Source organism: Eleginops maclovinus, chromosome 13 (assembly GCF_036324505.1).
Source record: "Eleginops maclovinus isolate JMC-PN-2008 ecotype Puerto Natales chromosome 13, JC_Emac_rtc_rv5, whole genome shotgun sequence".
Taxonomy (NCBI): Eukaryota; Metazoa; Chordata; class Actinopteri; order Perciformes; family Eleginopidae; genus Eleginops; species Eleginops maclovinus.
Window position 1 is genome coordinate 17,307,740 of NC_086361.1, and position 8,320 is coordinate 17,316,059.

At 38.1% G+C, this 8,320-nt stretch overlaps 1 protein-coding gene and 1 long non-coding RNA gene across 6 annotated transcripts in view; one reads left to right on the forward strand and one right to left on the reverse strand.

Moving 5' to 3' along the window:
- LOC134874640 (uncharacterized) overlaps window positions 1-8,007 on the forward strand; it is a 9,013-nt gene extending 1,006 nt beyond the window's left edge. The window contains exon 2 of the long non-coding RNA XR_010167094.1: window positions 1,622-8,007. This is a non-coding gene — a long non-coding RNA (uncharacterized LOC134874640). The remainder of the gene's footprint in view (window positions 1-1,621) is intronic.
- The window catches only part of oxnad1 (oxidoreductase NAD-binding domain containing 1), a 16,782-nt gene extending 8,682 nt beyond the window's left edge, over window positions 1-8,100 (reverse strand). For 2 of the 5 annotated variants that reach the window (XM_063898714.1, XM_063898718.1), the window contains exon 1: window positions 8,072-8,092. The gene's annotated coding sequence lies outside the window, so the exon portion shown is untranslated. Of the gene's footprint in view, window positions 1-8,071 lie in introns of all 5 variants that reach the window. The other 3 variants (XM_063898719.1, XM_063898715.1, XM_063898716.1) reach the window with 3 other exon arrangements.
- Window positions 8,101-8,320: the final 220 nt, after the last annotated feature.

The window sequence follows — 8,320 nt, forward strand, 5'->3', positions numbered from 1 at the left end:
CGCCGGAATTAGAAAGAGATTTAGGTAAAATTAATACGTAAATATCGATTAAAGTTCGGTAACGTAGTGCTAATTAAAATTGGCAGCGTAGATTCAGATTAAGGTTCTGGAGCGTATTTCGGCATTGATAGTATAATTTTGTGATAAAGTAAGTTTAAAAAAAGTCCTAATAGGTTAAGGCCTAATCGAGTGATTAGTGAGTGGGTCAGTAAATGTAATCTTTGCGACAGAATTACGTTGAGAATTGTGACGACATTCCAATAGTCTCTGATTAGCGTGTTGCGTTATTGAACAGTCATAGTTGGCAAATAGTGTTAATATTAAAAGGAAGACCTCTTTTGTCTGAGAGGCGTAGCTTGGGGTTAAATTCCCCGAGAGTAGGCTACTGTTTGTTGAAGGGAACAAATCAGGGTGAGAGCACAGGTTGGAGTCCTGACGTCATTACTGATTCTGGAACTTAACAAAGCATAGTTCATAGATTTAGAAAAGATTTGTTTTATGGTACCAACTACAACGAGAAGAGCTGAGGTTGAAGTCCCTTCTCTATCTGCGATTGTTTTGAAGAGTACTTAAATTGTTAGGGCATGGAGAATTTCTAAATTATTAGTGTAGGGTTAAGTGTTATGTGTAATCGTAATCAGAGAGGGTTTTTTTTTTAAAGAACCAAGCAGTGTTGGGCCTTTTTGAACTGTGCTGTTTTGCTTGAAACCATCTGGAAACGGGTTCTCTATTCCCCTCCCCCAAAGTCCTTTGTCTTTAATAGGCTAACCTAGTTAGCGTAGTCTGTTAGCATCAGCCATTAACAGAACACTTCAGAGGAAGTAATGGTCAGAGAGGCTAAACCAGTCAGGAAGTAGCCAATAAAGACGGGGCAGAAAGAAAAAACAGCGCCCCTACTGGAGGAATTAATATATATCCAGTATTATTTCAGGAACAAAATAGCACCCTCTGGTGAGGGTATTGAATAGTGTACATTGAGGTCCAAATGGTAATGACAGAAATCTTGCAAGAGAACGCACAAACCATCCGGGCAACATGCGGTTATATGTGCCAACTACCAGCAACTCCCGCAGAGTTTTGCAAATAGATGTGTCTCTGTTATTATGGTAGTGATTTTATATTGTTTGGTGGATCCGGTATGTCTGGACCTATTGGTTAATCTCACAAGAGATGAAAGAACCAGAGAGGTAATGAGTATGAATAACAATAGAGCTAAGGCTGATGTTTATCTTCAATCCAACACCAGTTTTCCCATATGGGAGTTACAGTTTAGGACAGATACATTGAAATTAAGAATGACAAAAACAGAGAAAGCACAAATGGCAAGAACACAATTACACTTTAAAAGAGTGAATTCTCTACCAACAAGAAGCAGATGGTGGGGAGTTAGAGGTTAAAGGATGAAAGGTTACTAAGATCACAGAAGAGAGGTAACTCTCTAATAAGACTGAGAACAGAACAGGGGGGTGAAGCTGTGTTGAGCAATAACCATAAAGATAAAGCCTGTTTGAGTAAGAGAGGGGATTAAGACCATTAAGGGGGGTGTAGGCGACACCCAAATCTTCTTGTAAGACCAAATGCTGTTATCATGTAAATTAACTTTGATGTTTTTCTCACACAGAGAGGAGACTCAGGAGTCATCTGTCTGTAAGCAGTAGAGAAGAGAGGAGAAACATTTTACAGAACGGGAATTAATTATAAGAAAGTGCTGTTAAAAGAAGTTTAGCGATTATTAATATAGATAAAAGTGTTAACACTAGTAATTATGAAAATAAATACAGGAGTGAATCGTATGACTACACTTGAATCATTTACATCTTAGTGATCTGTGAATATGCTCTGCTGGGTTGTACAGGCTAAGTTAAAGGGATTTTAACTTTTTGAAAAAGCATTGGAATGTTTTTATTGTAGAAGAAAACAGAGACCGTACAAAGATAATGTGTGGGAATATGGTTTCTGGATGTGAATATTTAAATTATGGGAGAAAATAGTTTCCTAAAGGAGTTAAGTCAAATGCATTTGAGAGATATGTTATTATTAGACATTAACTTGTTATTACAGTAGATGGCATTTAATACACAAGACAGAACACATGCTTAGTTAAAAAAAGTGAAAATTAAGTGGACTTATTTAACCAGTGTGTTGAGATTCATAGATTTAAAGAAAGCTGCCACCCGGACTGCAGCCTCTGCAATCTGGTGACAGACCCATGTCCTCCTGAAATAATGCGAAAGACCATCCCCCACGGAGATTTCCTGACTAATTCAATAAGAAAGGAAGGCAAAAGCAGGGCTTTGTCTAGAACTGCATCCGTCTGCTTCTCCACCCAGGTCAGCAACAAACATGCATCATGCTGATTGACAGAGATCTACTCATCACCAGTCCCTCTGATAAGAGCACAGAGGTCCAGAGCAACAAGGGTTGATTCAGAGCACAGATTCTGATGGACAATGAGACACATGAAAACGGGGTTCCGTCTCCCATGAAAGACATCAAGAAACGGTGATCGAGCAGACCCATGCTGAAATGAAAATCCGCACAAGGAGAGAAGCTTGATGTGGAATGCAGGTTCAAAAAGTCAAAGACTGTCAAAAACCAGATGCACAGGAAGGGGCGAAAAGGTCAATCTGCAGAATCTAAGGAGGTCGGGGTCATCAAGCCAGAGAGCAGAGGTGGCAGGAAGGGGATTTCGAATGGGTGAGTTTGTGTAAACACATTCACTCACATAAACACATAAGTGGAACACATTTAAAGAATTTGAATTGACTTTGTAAATTTAAGATCAAATATCGAATGTTTTATTACATAACATTTTATAGATTGGTAAAAGATAATTGAAAAAGGGAAGTTTTTAAAGTAAAGGAGTAAATAAATCTGTAACACATTATTATAGGGGGAAATTATAGAGATAAGCAAGATCCACTACACTTTTGGTAGAACCTGTTCAGAAGTCAGGAGAACAGGGTAGGAACATTTTAATCATGTTAACCTATTAATATTTCAGAGCCTATATCGAGGTGTGACTTTGGTAAAATTAAATTGTGGGAGTTTTGATCTACAGAAGGAGAGAGATTTAGTACACACTTGATCTCAGATATGATACTTAAATGAAACAAACTTGTTATAGTGATAACTCCAACATTAGATACCAGACCATGTCCAATATAATTGACCACGTGAATGGAAACCATTATTAAAGTCATTCCTACTTTAAACATTCTTATGGATTAAAGGTGTAGTTGTAACATGTCAAAGCTCTCATAGTTCCACACATTACTTTCCTGATTAAAGACTTGAAATATTTTTCAAGAAGACTGAAATTGATCATAAATAATGGAGTATATTAAGAGAATCGAGCAGAGTCATACAGATCCTAATAATGTTTTGATTTAAGATAGTGGGTATGTGAAGAGTATTGGAAATAAGATCTATTAGAGATTTTTGTATGAATTCGGTGGTGATAAAGATCCAGTAGTTTAAAAAAGGAAGTGATGGCTTAACAATTACTTAACTTAACATGAGGGAAGCAGTTTTTGTTAATGTAATCTAAGTAAAGTATATTGAAGTAAGTTGTTGTTGTTCTTTAGAAGGTTTCACACAAGCTGCGACACTAGATGTGTGCAATATCTCAACAGTTTTGACATTATATATTGTGGTAATAAAGCTGTCGCTTTAGGAGGTCAAAAAAGCAGTGACCTACACATCTGGCATATGTTCATTTGACAGGTTAATGTGAGTAGATTGGAATGTGCATACGTCCGGGACGTCTCTACATAACCACGGCGCTGTCCTAATAGAATGATAAGACATATTTTAAAAACAGTAGTAATTAAAAGGAAACTTATAAGTGTTTTTGTAAATGTAGAGTATGACGGAATAATTAAAGACTCTGCAGAGCATGACGTGACCAGAAGACTGAGACCGAGTGACCTTTGACCGGGACTGACTGTTGTTTTACAACAGCACTGTTGATGACTGACTCTGGGTTGACCCTGACCAGACCCGACTGTGTGAGTGAGAATGAATGTTTGCATCTGATCAATGCAATTGCATGAGTTTAGAGAGGAACAGAGACTAACTGAGCATGTTCTGAACTAACACAAACTAAATCCAGAGATTTTGTTTCTTTCAGGACTGATGGATGGAGAGAGACACTCTTTAACGGGAGAGTTTGATGTTTGAACAATAATGATTTGAAGTGTCTGAATAATGATTGATGTGTTTTTGAATTTTTGCTTAACTGAAGTTCTTTTTCTCAACCGGGTTTTTGTTACACCTCTTTGTTAAGATGTGTAAAAAGGGGGAGTGGCAACATGTTTGCTCAACAGCATGATTGTTTAAATTACAATTCCATGATTAACAATTCAATTTTTTATAAATGATGTTATTGTTTCCATTTCTTTACATTTTTTACAGGAAAAGCAGAATCAGTTGCCGAGCGGCTGCTGACAGATACAATTCCAGAGTGGAACCTATGAAAGAAGTTCACCTGTGATAATGATATTGAATTTGTAAATGTTTTTTTAACAGATATGTTACCTGGGGATAGTAGAAGTATGGAGATAACAAGAATATTTAAAGTTAAGCTAAACATATGATGTGATGAAATGGGAACCAAGTTAGTCAGCGCCCTTTCTCTAGTAGAGATTGAGAAGTATCAATGGTTCAGAGGTTTTGTTTGTAATATGCACAGCAGATACAGCATATAGGTTGTCAATGTAAATCTTATATCCCAGGCTCCTCCAACTACTCGATATACATGGTCCAGGTACGATGAATAAAATAGTGGAACAAAGGGTAAGGCTCAACTACAGACAGTTGGAGATTATGAGTATAAGGAGGGTGATAAACACAACAATAATTTCACAGATGTAATCTAAGTTCCTAGGAAAAATGTGATGACATTTTGTTGGAATTCTGATTTCATGTCCCAGCTCTCTAACTTCTAAACACTAACAGGTAGAAGCAGTTTGTCTGGTGCCTAAGGAGGGATTTCTGCACACGATTCAGGCAGAGATCGACATGGAGTTTGGCACAGGAGAAAGCTGGTACATCCAAAGAGGTTAAGTGATTGGCAGGAACGGGAAGCCGTGGGTAATTGATTCTGATACAGAAGTATATTTCATCCACACCTTTTCAGGAACAACAGCCAGGAAATACATTCATTCTGGCTGCATCATGGTTTTACTGGGTCTTATTCTATCTACACATTCAGTGTATCCTTCTCCAGAAATGAGAGGAGTTGACATATTGCATTTTGACTTGAAATGGGGATTTTAAAATGTAGGAATAATTTAGATACTTATTGGAAATTCAAAGCTAATTGCAATACGTAACATAATTTACCGAAGGAAGTTGGGTATTTCATTTTGTTTGTAATTATGGCACAAGCCAATAACGTTTTGAAGTCACGTTAGACCATAAGGAATTTCCAATGACGGGAACAAATGTTGCACAACAGATAATACCAGATGAGCATAACTTTCATAATTTACTTATTTAGTGTTTTGAAACAGATAAGAAACATACAGGTTGTTTCAACGAAATACAGGATGGTTTGAATGAGTGGTCGAATTATTTTTGATTATGTGACTGGTTGGGATAAAAATAACAGAAAGCTTGCAGTTACAAAGTTGGGTAAAATGAAGTGTTATCCCCCGAGAGACATGAAATAGGAGGAAAGGTAAATGACAGAGTGTGTGTTTGGTACGGTGAAAGCATGAAATGGTATTGGATGATCTATTCAAAGCAAGGGGAGAAACAACTTCATTTCATTTACTATTAGGGGTTGAGGTTCCTGGAAAAGTTCCTATGTGCTCGGTTTTGATAGAAATAGCTGAGCCCCAAGCGGAGATAGTCCCTGAAACGGCAGATTCAAATTCTTCCCTGAATGCAGTCCCTCATATAGGAACAGCGCAGGCTTATATACTGGATAATAATAGACTGGTGACATATTTGAGTACATCGACTGTGCAGAAGGTTATAGCGGTGGAAATATGGTATGAAGGCACTAATGCATGGTTAAGATTGGGTTGTGTATGCGGTAGAACAAAGCAGGCTCTACTGATCTTGCATTGATGAGGCAGTATGGGAACGTTACGATGGTGAAATTCCACAACAGCAGTAACCAGCCAGGACCTTCTTTCAGGAATTGCTGTGGCTGACGTACAATACCCCAGGGCAGATGTTCGGTGGTACAGTGGTACTAAAATTTTGTGTCCAGGCATTCCACATGACTGGCCTGGAACATTTGCACTGGTGTAGTTGGTGAGAGGGAGTTTAAAGCTAGAAACCAGATAACTGCAGGATTCGAATTAATATTTCTTTGGCCTACAATCAACAAGAATGTAGGTTGGATCAACTATATTTACTACAACCAGCAGAGATTCATAAATTACACCCATGATGCAGTAAGGGAACTGCACGTACAGTTGGATGGAACCAGTCTGATGGCCTGGCAAATAGGGTGGCCTTAGATATGTTTTTGTCTAATAAAGGGGGTGTTTGCAGACTAATTGGAATCTTGTGCTGTGTTTTCATCCCAAATAACCCTTCCCCAGATGGATCAGTAACCAGAGCGTTAGAAGGACTTACCGCCCTGATCATCGAGCTAGCAGACTATAGTGGAGTAGAGGACCCCTTTGTAGGAACGTTAGAAAGAATGTTCAGTAAATATTAGACTCCGATAATGAATCAATGTTATTCAATGCAGGAATGGATACAATCTTGGTACTATGTGGATGTTGTTACATACTATGTATTCGCACTTTAGCGGACCAATTGATCACCACGGTCCTCTCTAGTGAGCAAAAATAAAGGTCAATTCCTCTTGAGAAAACAGTTACATTTGTTAATAGAAAAGCAGGATGATCCTATCCCTTATTCAGACCATGAGCAAGATGAGTTCATCTGAAGGAAGTGTCTTATAAGTTCTTATTACTGTATACATGAAATGCTCTATAAACTACTCCTAGGATGTGATTAATCACTTATTACAACTTGGTATTATATAGTAGAGTTGATTGTTGTTATGATTTACACACAGTTCATTTATTTTTTTTATATATAGGATCATATTGAATAAGTGCATTTACACTGGACTAGAATCGAAAATGATCTGTTTACCTCATCACAAGATATGAAAGGAGGGAATTGAAGAGTTTATGCATTTAGGAAATTGCTGCTATTGTTCTAGGTGCCATTCCAGGATTTCAGCCACAAGTATTCAATAATAAAAGATTGTATGATCATGTATAACTTTTAACTATACAATTCTGTATTATGCAATATTCAAATGGAGAACATATTGATTATATTATAGTTTACACACCGTTTGAAAGGTGTGTAAGGAGGGATTGTTAGAAATAATCAATATATTAGAGTGGAACTTTAAAAGATAATTCACTGTTTCTGGACGGATCATATTTGTCCATATCCGGTAGTATTACAGGATGTTGTTTTTAGCCTCAGATAGCATAAAGCTAATATTGTTTTGTATAAATGAGTAGAGGGAGAAGGACCAGTGGAGTTGCATACTAAACACACCGCCTCTACCTCTCACTCATTGATGCTGCAATGATACAGTTGCCTGTTTAATAACTGATAAACCTCCTAAGAATTGCATAATAGACTATCGTAGATGACAGCTCCAGGACTTCGCTAACAAGATGGCGACGGTGACGTCATAAGAGGACCCGCCCCCGACGACGTCAGCCTATAGAGGAGGCTCCAGCCCCCCGCTACCAACCAATGAGAGCACGACAGCGGGGCGCGTCTGATTTTGAAGTTGTTTATTGTATGGTCGGAAAGGGGTGGTTCTATAAAACATGTAAGGATTGTGAAATCGAGCTCTCTTTTGTTCCGGACCGCCAGACAGTAACTACTGATGAGCTCCGCTCAGTCAGTGGCCTGTGGACGCGTGTCCCGGGCTATTGAGCCACAGCTGTGAAGCTTTTGTAAAACCTACCGCTGCATCCTTTTATTAAACACTCCTTTTATAACTTTTAAGGGAGTTTTGCTTTCTTTATTTTAAACCGTCTCCTGGGCTTCAAATAAACGAACATTTCTTACATCTTCTTCTTCTTCTTCGTCTTCTTATTTGAGGTTGGTTGTACTACGGCTGACGTCTTCTTCTACTCGAGCAGGCGGTTTGCATTCCGTTCGGTGCAGTAGCGCCATCTTTTGGAGCATGGCGCAGACTCCCCACACTTTCCTACCATTTGCAATATTAAGTGTACTCTTTAAAACCCACTCACAGTATTGAACATTAAGTTATTTACAAAAACACCTATTACAGATACATTAGAAAAAAATATCTAAA